The sequence below is a fragment of the Acinonyx jubatus genome, chromosome X, assembly GCF_027475565.1.
Source record: "Acinonyx jubatus isolate Ajub_Pintada_27869175 chromosome X, VMU_Ajub_asm_v1.0, whole genome shotgun sequence".
Lineage (NCBI taxonomy): Eukaryota > Metazoa > Chordata > Mammalia > Carnivora > Felidae > Acinonyx > Acinonyx jubatus.
Window position 1 is genome coordinate 119,868,523 of NC_069389.1, and position 12,172 is coordinate 119,880,694.

Genomic DNA, 12,172 nt, shown 5'->3' on the forward strand with positions numbered 1-12,172 from the left:
GGGGCTCGGTGCTGCCTTGTCTGCACTCCTGCCTGGCCCCCGCCCCTGGCTGCCTTGACATTAGGCCCAAGGTGACAGGTTTCTGGAGGTTGAGCTTCCCGGGAAGGAGAGTGGACTCTGTTGGGCCCCAGATCGGGGCAGTAGAAGGGCCCAGCTGAGCAGAAGCTCAGGCATCACTCCCCACAGGATATGTGCAAACTGGGGGCAAGCCCTGGAGATGAGGGCCTGGGGCTCCCCCAAACCCTGGGCTGGCCTGTGTCAGCTAAGGCCTCTTGCTTTTGCTGAAAATCCCCAGCTAGGAACTCAATATAACTCTGCTTGCAGACAGATATATGGGTCATGAGCTGCCCCTGGGGTGCGGAGTTCCAGACCTCACAGGGGAGCGAGGGAAGCATGTGCTTCTGAGGTTTGAGGTTCAGGTTTTGATTTCTGCAGTCGACATAGAATAATTTAATACCCTCCCTTCTCCCCTTTGCCTTTCCTTCTCCCCTTCCTTCTTGCCTTTTCTCTCTCCTCATCTTGCTCCTCCCTTCTTACCAGACCTCCAAACCCCAAAATACCAAAGTTAGAAAGGCAGACATGAGCCACAGGCCACTGGACTTGACCACTGGGGGCCCAGGCCCAAGGCCCAGATGTGGCTACCACTGCCACTACCTCCCACTCTCCCGCTACCCTGCCCTTCCACAGAAATGTGCCTTTGTCTGTCTCCTCCAGTGCTGCGGGGTTTGGTCACGCTCACAGTTCAGTTGCTCCCCAACGGTCACAGGCAGCCCTGTGACCCCGAGGTCTCCTGTCCCACCCGAGGCTCAGGCCTGGGCACATAATAAATGCTCAGTAAGCAGTGGCTACTGCTCCTCTTCGCCATAAAGTCCCTTAGCAATCGTTCAGTCCACCCCCTGTGTTGAACATAAGAGGCCAAGGGCACACAAAGGAGAAGGAACATGTCCAAGGTCACTGGGCCAGTTAGTGAATTTAATCACAGTTTCTGAAAAGCAGTTGTCTCTTGGCCTTGTGCTTAGAAACAAAAAGAACAGGATAATTTGCAGGAAACCTTTTGCTCCAATGGTTCATTCAAACCTGCAGATGCCAGCTGAGCCCTGTCACAAGGCTAGGTGCTCTGGGGGTACAGAGATGAGGAGGAAACAATCCTTGCTGTCAGAGAGCTATAGGCCTAACATGGCAGCCTGGAGGTGGGCCAGAGCAGTGGGCTGGGGGTGAAAGGGGTAGAAGACGAAGCTGCATTGTCATAGAGACCCATGAAGGCCTGAGGGAAGAAGGGGTGTTTTAAGCTGATAGACAAGATGTGAATGGTTCAAGGGTATACCAAAGCTGGAAGAGCAAGGCAGACGGGCATCCTGGAGGAGGTGGTGTTCTCTCCTTTCACTGTCATTAGTGAAGGTGAAACATGGCATTTGAGACTGCTGCCTACATTGCCCAGTTCAGGCCCGGTTCAGAAATGGTCACCTAACTTGGGCGATGGTAGAAACCGTGAAGCTTTTCAGCTCTGGAAATGTCGCATAACGCTCTTGTGAACGGTAGACCTCCGTGGCCCCCTGCAGTGTAAGGAGGGCAATTTGGAAATAACTTATGTCCCTCGGGGAAAATGCTCAGCTCGGGCTCTAGGTCAAGAGGTGGCGAACTCCAGCCCGTGGGCTAAATCTAGCCGGGAGCTTGTTTTTGTAAAGTTTTATTAGCACACAGACACGTCCGGCTGTTAACATATTGTCTACTACAGAAGGGCGACAGAGACCACAGGGCCTGCAACGTCTGAGATATTTACTGTTTGGGCCTTTACAGAAAAAGTTTGCCGTCCTCTGACCTAGGTCACTGGGCTGTGGTTCATTTTTTCTGAAGCCACAGTTTCTCCTAATAAGTGGGTACCGCTTGGGGGAGGAAGCACAGACCCTCACACCTCCCCGAGTGTTCTGCTTCCTCTTCTATGCCACAGCCAGCTCGGTCCCCTGCTCTGGAGCTTTTCCCTCCTCTGGAGTCCTTGCCTCTGTGACTGTTCCCCATTCTTCCCAAAACGTCCATTTCTCCCTGTCCCGTCAGCGTCCAGAGAGGTCTTCCACAAACAAGCTGAATTGATCATTCCCACTGCTGACAACCACCTTTCCACCGCCTTCTGTGGTGCCCTGTGCCAGCACACGGCTGCTTCCCTGGCTCACTGTGCACCAAGCCCGCTGGCCACCTGCCTGCCCCGGAACATGCCAGGAGCTTCCCCGCAGGGCCTTCTCACTTCTTTCCTCCTGCCTGGAGGCCTGCATTTAGATGTCCACTTAACTGTCTCCTTTTAAGGGGAGCCATCTAGCCTTTGTCACGTAGCCGTTTCTTCAGTCCTGTGACGAACACCGCTCACTCTGTGCTCACTTACTGTCTGTGCTGCTGGAATTCCAGCTTCTCCTCAGGCTGCCCCACCACTTCTCTCTCTGGTGTGTGCTCACCCGAGACCCCCTAGACAGCCTTGATTTGCACAATTAGTGGACAGAAGCCATGTGCCACTCTCTCTAGCTGCCTCTTTTTCTAGAATGACCCTTGGCGCTAACACTGTCTAGTGATAGGACTGCTGATGGGACACTGTCAAGAAAGCTGAACGTTTTCTTGCCTCTTTTTGTCCTTTAAGTCAAGCCTTTGGGGTTTAGAACAATGAGCTTGGCCAATATAAAATATCTCCAGGAAGCCAACCCCCAAACACCAACACCCAACATCTGCTTTCTGAATATATGGCTTCAAAGAGCTAAGTGTACGGGGGCTAACTGCTGTCCATCCTATTTATTTTAGCCACATGACAGCTAAGGAACTGAGAAATGCCTTGCCCTTTCCTGTAGTTAAATCTGACATAAAATTACTTTATCGGCAGCATTTTAACAAACAAAAATCTCCTGCGTTTTCACCAGTAATTCAGTTTGCTTTCTGGATGAGAAAAAGAGAATTAGAAATGACTGCAATGAGACCATTTTGAGGGTTTTGCTAATTCAGAGAGTCTTCTTCCTCTGGCCCAGCTCGTGGAGCTTCTGACAGAGATGTAGAGCAAGGAGGAGGTATCCTTAGGGTTACCCCCAGATCTGCAGCACCCCCGCCACCCCCGCCTCCACTGCCACCACCACCGCCACCACCTCCATCGCTACCACCCCTGCCACTGCCTCCAATACCACCACGTCACTGCTGCCTCCATCATCGCCACCATCTCTACCACTACCACCACCATCACTGCCATCTATACCACGGCACCACCACCCTCGCACACACACGCACGCACACACACACACACACACGCACTGAGGCAGGGGAAATTTTTAGATTCTATGACATATTCCATGAGGCAATCACAGACACTTTCCATATACAGTGAAAGAAATGAATATTTTGAATTGTCATTGTTTTCGATATGTAACCCACTCCTGTTGCTGTGTACTTTTTGGAACGTCAGCATGAGTTTGTGGGCAAAATTAAATTAGGATTCATTACCCAAAAAAGCCTATATCCCCAAGTGCACACCTTAAAGAGCATGTGACTTTGGATGAAAGATCTTTTACTTCATAAAAGGTTTGACTAAGGATTTCCTTTCAATGGCACATTCTTTCTTTTCCCAATGGCAAAGTCTTCTTGCATTTTATTATGATTTAGCTTACAAAAGTTAGCCTTGCATACAGCTGTTCAGAAGTACAACCAGTGAGTAAATGTAGATCTGCCTTGAATGACAAATGCTGCTGAGTAAACCGTGTTAAAGGCTATTTTGGGACCACCAAGAATGTGTTTGCATTTTCAAGAGTGGAAACAGAAAGAATATTTATTTGGCATGTGCACCATGCTGGACACGATGCTCACTTTACATTTCTAAACTCATGTGATCTTATAAAAATGTGTGAAGTGGGCCCTCCTATCCCCATTTTGGTTGCACAGCATTGTGAACGACCAAAATGCCACTGAATTGTACATTTAAAAAAGGTTCATTTCATGCTCTGTGAATTTAACCTCAGTTTAAAAAAAAAAACACCTAAATTATTTCACAGCGTATGTGTCTGTTAAATCATCACACTGTACATTTAAAATATCTCATTGTATAACCTAAATACATACAATTTTTATTTATCAATCATGCGTCACTCGATAAAGCTGTGGATAAAAGAGGACCTAACCATGGGGAGGGTCTCTGGACTGACCTGATGCTCCTTATCCCATATCCCCTCCCAGCCTCTGTGTCTGTGGCGTCACAGCTCAAACAGCCTGGTGCTAAAATCTACTGACGGGGGTTGATACATCTGCAGACAGTTAGTAGATTTTAGAGTCAGAAGTTGGCACTCAGCTGCTAAAATGTGCTTATTCACCGAGCATGTGACCTTCAGAATGCACGAGACTGACCAGGTGGCTCTGGATTCTTCTCCCACCTACACAGCTGCTGGGTTTCTCAGGCAAGGGAATCCCTGCCGTGTTTGAAAGCCTGTTGCCATTTGACTTAGCCCATTGTTGGGGCGCAGGCAGAAGTGAGGTCACTTTGTGCGTAAGCTTTAAGACTCGCCCTTCAAACCTTCCAAGGCCTGGCACCTAATTTTGTTCTTTTTTTTTTAAGATTTTTTTTCATGTAATCTCTACACCCAACGTGGGGTCAAATGCACAACCCCAAGATCAAGAGTCGCACGCTCTACTGACTGAGCCACCAGATGCCCCTAATTTTGTTCTTTTCAGGTTATATTCTCTTCCCTGAAGAGGGCCCCCCAAACTATAAGCATCAGCCAGTCCCCACAATGTAGAGATCTGTTCCTACAAACAGAGGAGGTGCTGAACAATAAGCAACCATTCTGTTTTCTAAACTACTCAAGTTGGTGTCCCAGCAATGGGGAGGAGCACCTCCCACAAAACCAGGACTGTCCCCGTGGCCCTGACTCAGCCACAGGAATCCAATGGGGCCTTGCTATGAGGAAAGATATTGCTGCTGTGCTCACCCGTACACAAGCACAAGTCTCTAGAGTTATCTGGATGGAGAGCCATGAGTACCCAATGGGGTGCATGATTTCCATACAGCTCAAACTGCTCCAGCTCCAAATGACCCAGGACTTGTTTCCAGTTCTTGGATTATCAGTGGCTGGTTGTTACCCTGGGTTAGCTCTGCCAGAAGTCACATCCCTGAAATGCACCAACACCCCCTCTCAGAACTCAGCCCATCAGGGCCCAGACCAGAGGTGTCCTGGCTGACCCCACTCCTAATCCCATAAGCATCAGGAAGGAGACAACCACTGCCTGATGGAACCCACATCCAGAGTTCCAGCCAATATGGAGACACTTGTGAAAGGAAGGCCTGGGGAGCCAGGAGCCAGACAGCAAGGGAGGGGGGATAAGAGCTTCCCATCCAATGTATGGTCATCAGCCAAATTGGGGGCCTCACTGGAGGCTTCATGGTATGCATGCAGGACCTACCAAGTGGGTCCAGAGCTACAAGTGTGGCTGTGCCCCACCTTCCTGGGTGGCTCTGAGCCACCTGTGCATGTGCTCTGGTTAGAGATGTGAAGAGCTGTGGACAGGGTCAGCCACAGCCCAGGGCAACAGAGAGATGTTAGCAACATGACAACCAGACTCAACAGTCTGCCAGCATAAGAGGTGTCAAGACCCCACTGGCTCAACAGGGTGTCTGTGGGTTACTGCTTGAGGGTGTTTTCCATTGGTGTCAGCCTCTGGATGAAGGGAAGTTTGGCTTCAATGAAAACTGCCTAGCCTCCTGGTGGGGACTTTCTTTCCTCACCTCTGAATCCTTCCACCTCTCGAGCATTCTAGACAGAGTGTTTTCTCAGGAGCTGCCTCCCTGGATTCAACAGAGATTTCTTTTGGCTATGAGGTAGACCAAGAGATGACCTAGACCTCAGGAAATGACAGCTCTGTGACCATGATTTCACACTGTCCATACCTAAGAGTCCACAGGTGAACCAGGCTGGACTGAAGCTACAGGGCTGAGGGGATGCCAGGCCCCAGTTGCAGAAGCACTCCCTGGCAGCTAGGCCTGACTCCTGCCAGGAGGCTTTGCCATCAAAATGTAAGAGCTCACGACCTCTGGAAAACTGGAAGCACTGTGGTGCCTTTGGTATAGTGTTCTCTGTGAGCTCAGTCACCCTCCCTTCAGTTTTGTTCATTTCCTATGTGCTGGATTCCAACTGGAGATATCCAAAGTTTCAGTTGGACAATGCCTCCAGTGACTGGTTGAAGCAGTTAAGGGCAGGCAGGTGGGGGACAGAGGCCCAGATGACTGACATAACACATTGCCAAGTTGTCCTTCTGTATAGATCTCTAGGAACAAGCTTTAAAACAGCATCACTGATTTTCACATGCCCTTTGAGCTGGTTGGGGAGCTGGCAGCCTTCCTGGTGACTGGCGACTTGGTAGGTTTCTAATAGAATGTGTAAGTAAGCACGGCTCATTTGACCAAAATTGTAGGCCACCTTTCTCAATTCAACTGGAGCAGATCTGCTATTCTCAGGACTACAGTGCTAGTCTACACACACACACACACACACACACACACACGTTCAAGTAATCCCTTATTAAAAAGACATAGAGATATTCGGGAACGACCACAATTTGACCCCCACTGGGTTGGGGGATGTTGTGCTTTCTTTAAGAGTATCTGCAATTGGCAATAATGTGCACTTCCTGTGTATGGCAAGGGCATTTGTGGGCCATTGGGCCGTCCTTGGCCTATTCCCGCCCCAGGGAGAGAGGCCCCCTTGGGTGAAAGAGAAGAGAATGCATCATTTCCCTACAGGAGCAGTAGAGGAAGAAAGTCACAGCATTAGCTTACCAAAGCTGGGAGGCATTCACTTTACAGCTAGGAAAAGTGAAGCCCAAAGTGAGGCAGAGACCTGGGAGAGGTCATACCACAGGGTCTTTAGAAGCACAGCCCAAAGGGAAGTGAGGAGGTTCAGTTTAAATGACCTCTGAAGGTTCCTCTGCCCTCTTCACATATAGAGACCCAGGTCTGCCCAGCGGCCCTGGCAGCCTCCCAACATCAGGTGTGTGGCCTCCAACCTTGGCTCCGCCTCCACTGTTCCCCTTCTTTGCATGATTCTGGGCTCATCAGCATAATTCCAGTGAAACGCAGATGAAGCTTGTTAACCTGGGTCCTGCACAGATGGGATTGTCTGGACTCAGGCAGGGCCTTTGCCTTCGACCTTCAGTTTCTGTTCCAGCCCCACGCAGTACCTGCTTCATCTGTAGGCCAGCCTCGCCAAATTCGTCCAACCGTTTGAGACTTTCTCTTCTCCCCATCTTTCTCTTCTCCCCAGAGTGATCATCCTTATCCCACCATTGAGGTTACATGGGAATGTGTTCAGAGGAAACGAGGTCAGGTTTTCTTCCTGTGAAGAAAGACCAACCTGAGAGTCAGAGAAGCTGGCCCATGGGCGCATCTGTCTCTGGCTCCAGGCATCACCAGTCCTAACATGAGTGGGAGGCCCCAGCCTGTCTCTAAGAGCCTGGAAGCTCTGGCAAGCTAGGAGTGCAAGGGTAGCGCTCCAGAAACCCGTGTCCAGTGACAGAATATTTCAATTCTCGGGGTGAGGGGGGCAATATGAATTATGAGCTCATTGGATCTGTATGTGTCTATAGGTTTGGAGCCATTCTTAAGACTTGCCAACTCTTCTTCCAACTAGTGTGTCTACACTAGAGAAAGGGAGAATGCAGTTCTAGAAAATTACCCACCCAGGTCTGCTCATTTCTACATTTGCTGGGGCTGCTGCTTAGATGAGTCTGGTGGATGCTTGCCAAAGCCACAAGTCCCCAGTTTGGGGTAGCAGAGTGCCACCGGCAGTGTGACAGTGCCCAGACTATGGGGCGGTGGCACGCAGAGGGAGGCAGCACTGCTGGCTGTCAGGTCTAGGCTGCTCACGTCCCTCTGCTCCCTCCAATCCTCTATCCAGTCCTAGTGGGCATGTCCTTCTTTCTCAGAGGGCAAGCCGAGGCCGAGGCTGGAGGGCAGTGGGGCGGAATGGGGACCCAGGGCCTGGAGAATGAGATCAGTAACAATTACTGCTCCTGGTGTGCATGCTTCAGTGATGCCGTGAGGCACACAGTGCAGGCTGAGTCCCCACTTTACAGAAGATATTGAGGCTCAGAGAGGGGTGGTGACTGGCCCACAGTCACACAGCAAATGAAGGAGCTAGGACTTCAATGCAGGTCTTTCGGTGCCTCCTTCAAGGCTCTGTCCTGCACCCCTGCCTGCCGCCGGCTGCATCAGGTGCTGAGGCTGCACTTTCTGCTGGATCAGGGCAAGCCAGGGGCACCAATAAATCCCCTATATGTAGCATCAGACTCTCGCTCCAAACCGCTTACTAGCAGAGGTTCCTGCTTGGGACCAACTGACTCCTCTTGAAGCCAATTGGCTTTCAGGGTTCTCTGCCATTCTCAGCTACCCTGGGGTTGTCCAAAGCATCATATCTTACAATTCTGGAAATGCTGAAAATCCTGTTTGATCTGCAAGAAGGTCCATTTCAGTGTATGAGGAGGTTTTTCTGAAGAACAAACATGCAAATGGAATATATGCCCCCCCAATATAGGCCTTTATACTGTACACATAGACACTCATCTGATCCCCTGAATATATCTGGGCATATTCTATCCCTCCCTCCCTCCCTTCCATCTTCTCTCTGCTCCTGCAAACCCAATCCTGATGCATCATTGTCTTACCTATTCTGAGGCTACGTCCACCATGCATGATAGCTTTATTCCTTCCTTCCAAGTGAGCGTACTAGGGATCATGCTTGTCTTTGAGGGCTTGAAATCCAATCTAGTGAGGCAATGTCAGGCCCTCAGAAACTCAGGGAATGTGGAACAGTACTGAAGAAAGATGTTGATGGAGTACAGATGTACTTGGGAGAGAGACTGAGAGAACCAGCAAGCGGACTGGCCTAAGCTGACCTGGAGGAGGCACCAGTGGGGGAGAAAGGGGGAGACTAATAAGCCACAGGCCATTTCCACCTTTTTGACAATTTTGCTCAGGCCCCATGTGCCCAGCGACCTCCGGAGGGAAATGAGGCTCCCTGAACTGATCTCTCCTAGACGCTTTTGGCCTCCTATGAACTTACCCAACAGGAACCGTGTCCATGTTAAACCTCTAGCTACAGTTTCCAAAATTAAGTGTTCATACCAGCCTGCCAGGTTTCTTTGGGAAGCGTAATATATTTATGTATTTTACCTGCGTATATATTTATAATGTATACACATACACATATATTATATTCTTTATTCTTATGCCCATTTTATGAGCCTGGACTGTACTCTTATAATCTAGACCTTTCCCAAGAAATCCTTGCTCTTTTTATCCAGACAGAACCAGAAATAATATTGAGTTCAGAGCTGAACTTGGCCCTTATCAGAAGGGTTGCCTTTCTTTTCTCATTATTTAGGGGGTGGGGAAGCCATCACATGCTTTTAAATGCAGTTTAGTGAATTTTCATAAGGTTTTGGGGACCCATCGGTGGCTGTGTCTGCCTGCCTATGAAATGGGACTCTGCAGGCATTTGGGGATGGAGATGGTCATTCCTTTCTAAAAGACACCAGGGAACCTCCCTCACTTCCCCTCCCTGCCCCACCTCCTGCCACCAAAGGGCCTGTGAGGGCTCAGGCTGGGAGTGGGGACACCTGGGGTCTAGTGTTGTCATCGTCCACTAATTAGCTGTGTCCACCACAAGCAAATCACATCTCATTCTGTTTTCTGTAAAAAGAGAAGGTTGAGATGTGGTCTCTAGAAATCCTGCTACCATCCAATGATTTATTTATTTTCTTTCTGATTTACTTATTGTAAAAAAAAAAAAAAAAAAAAAAAACAAACAGCAAGTGGGCAGGATCATGCACAATACATGGCCTGAGGAAAGAGGAGCCGATGGTAGCTGGAACCAATAGTTTGCTGTCATAGAGTCCAGAGACTGGAAAACAGGACACGTGCAAAGCTGGAAGGTTTATTTAAGAAGGTTCTGGAAGCTTAGGGAGGGACTTGCCACCAATAACATGACATTGAGAGGGAAGTCATTCCAGAGTAGCAGCTTTTGTTGCACTTGCAACAAGGGTGCACCCAAGGGTGCCTTGGGATTCAGTCAGCAGCAACCAGCCCAGTCAGGCAGACCTCAGCCCAGCACCCACTGGCCCAGGTGACCCGCAGAGGAGCCGGTGTGGTGCTAGGAAAGGAGGAAAGCCCAGCTGGCTGCTGGAAATTGAGATGAGTAACAAATCCTGGGGGTGCACAAGAGAAGGCATGCATGCAAGCCTGTATCTAGGCGCAGAAGTCACTGGATAGCAGACTTCCAAGCCTTGGCGGTGCCTGGGGGAGGCAGATGCTGATGTCGAGAGGCTGAGTGCCTCTGTGTGAACATAGCCACCTTCCCTTGGCCTTGTGCACGCTTGGCTGGGGTTCTGGCCATTCAGCCAGGGTGCTTCAGGCTGGCTGTTGAAAGCTCTCAGCATAAAACCTGAAATGCAGAGCTGAGGCCTCTAACAAAGCGAAGTCTCCCTTAACGTCCATTGAAAAAGGGAAGCGCCAAAGAGGCTCCCGCCTGCCCTGCCGAACCAGTGGCCTCAGCCAGCATGTCCCCCCCCCAACCCCCGCAACTGCATTCCCAGGGACAGAGAGGCCAACGTGGCCCCTGGTTAGGCATCCTCCCAAAGTGTTCAGTGAGGCATCCAGCTGCCAACTTGGCGCAGCGAGGGGGGGCACCCACTCCAGCAAATTGGATTCACCAGCAGTGAGCTAACACCCTGGAGGGGCATCCTGGGGCCCGCTTTGTTGTTGAGGGGACAGCTGGGTTCCAGAATTGGGACTGAGTGGGGACCATTGGCTTGGGGGCCTGGAAAGTTGCATGCACGTGCCCTCTCATTTCAGAGAGTTAGAGACCACTTTCCCTTGCCAGTGGTTCCTAATATTAGCTGTCGCGTCCCGTGGCCATGCCTGGTCTTCCCCACGTCCTGCTACCTTGGTTCCAACGAGGTAACGGCAGACTAACAATTAAAGAAACGGTCTGGGAACCCACAGAGTCTGCCAGGGATTCCAGGCTGCTGAACTCACGGCCCCCGCCCTCCCTTCCTTCCCCTGTCTGGTGCCACATATGCTTCTCTGTCATTACACCTGTAGTGCAGTCCAGGATACCACCACAGCACGCTGGGCCCAGCCATTGCCGGCTCGGACTCCCTGCAAGGGGTCTGCTATAAAACCTGTACTCGGTCATCCATTTCTATTTTTGATATATGGGAATTCTTTCAAGTCCTTGGGGGAATGTAGACAAAATGGAATTTTCATTTGGGACTCAGTGACTTGTTTGTGGGCTGCCCCATGACTGATGGAATGAACGGCTGGGAAAGCACGCGGCAGAGCTGCCTGTGTCTCGGGGCATTTGGGTTCATTTGTCCATGGATTCATTCAGCTGCTATTTCCCAAGCACCTGCTCCAGGCCAATACAGAGTCCACTGCCCCTGGATGGAAGAGCGGATGCGGATGACCAGATAGGCCTCTTCTTACACCTTCTCTACCTTGCCCAGTGCACTTTTGCCTCCCCTGTGGCCCTCAGCCCCCAATGGACTTGATGGCAGAGCGGCCCCTCAAAGTGCCCCTGTTCAGGTTGCAGAGAAAAGGCAAAGAAGGAGGCAAGTCCCGTTACTCCAGGTGGTGGAACCCCTCCTGCAGAAGTGACACAGTGTCCTGCCACCAGGGCGGTTTAAGGCGGTGGGTTGTGAGGCTGCCCAGTGGTCATGGAGGGGCCCTGCATTGGCCTGCACCCTGTTGCCCTCCAGCTGAGCAGCTCTGGGCAAGTCCTTCCCCTTCCCTGGGGTCAGGGCCCCTGTCTCTTCCTAGGACAAGGTTGGACTTTCAGGGCCCTTCCATGGCTGCCCTTGGTAACGCCGGCTACCAGTCAGTGAGGATTTATTAGGTGTCACAGAATCTGCTTCATTGTACTCAATAGGCAGAGTAGCATCATGAGATGAGAACTAAAATAAGGCTCATTTTGCAAATGAAGAAACCGGGGTCCAGAGAGGTTAAGTGGCAAGGCGAAGACCTGCTTGTGTCTGCCTCAGAACCAGGACCTTTCACCACACTGCTTCCACTCGTGCTCTGGGCCAGTGGTTCCCATCTTGGCTGTGCATTTAGAATCGGCCCAGGAGCCTTGAGAAAACTCAGATACCCGGGCCCTGCTCTGAATGA

At 50.6% G+C, this 12,172-nt stretch overlaps 1 protein-coding gene across 4 annotated transcripts in view; it reads left to right on the forward strand.

Moving 5' to 3' along the window:
• The window catches only part of MAMLD1 (mastermind like domain containing 1), a 120,520-nt gene that overhangs the window by 66,831 nt on the left and 41,517 nt on the right, over positions 1-12,172 (forward strand). The gene's annotated exons all lie outside the window — the stretch shown is intronic.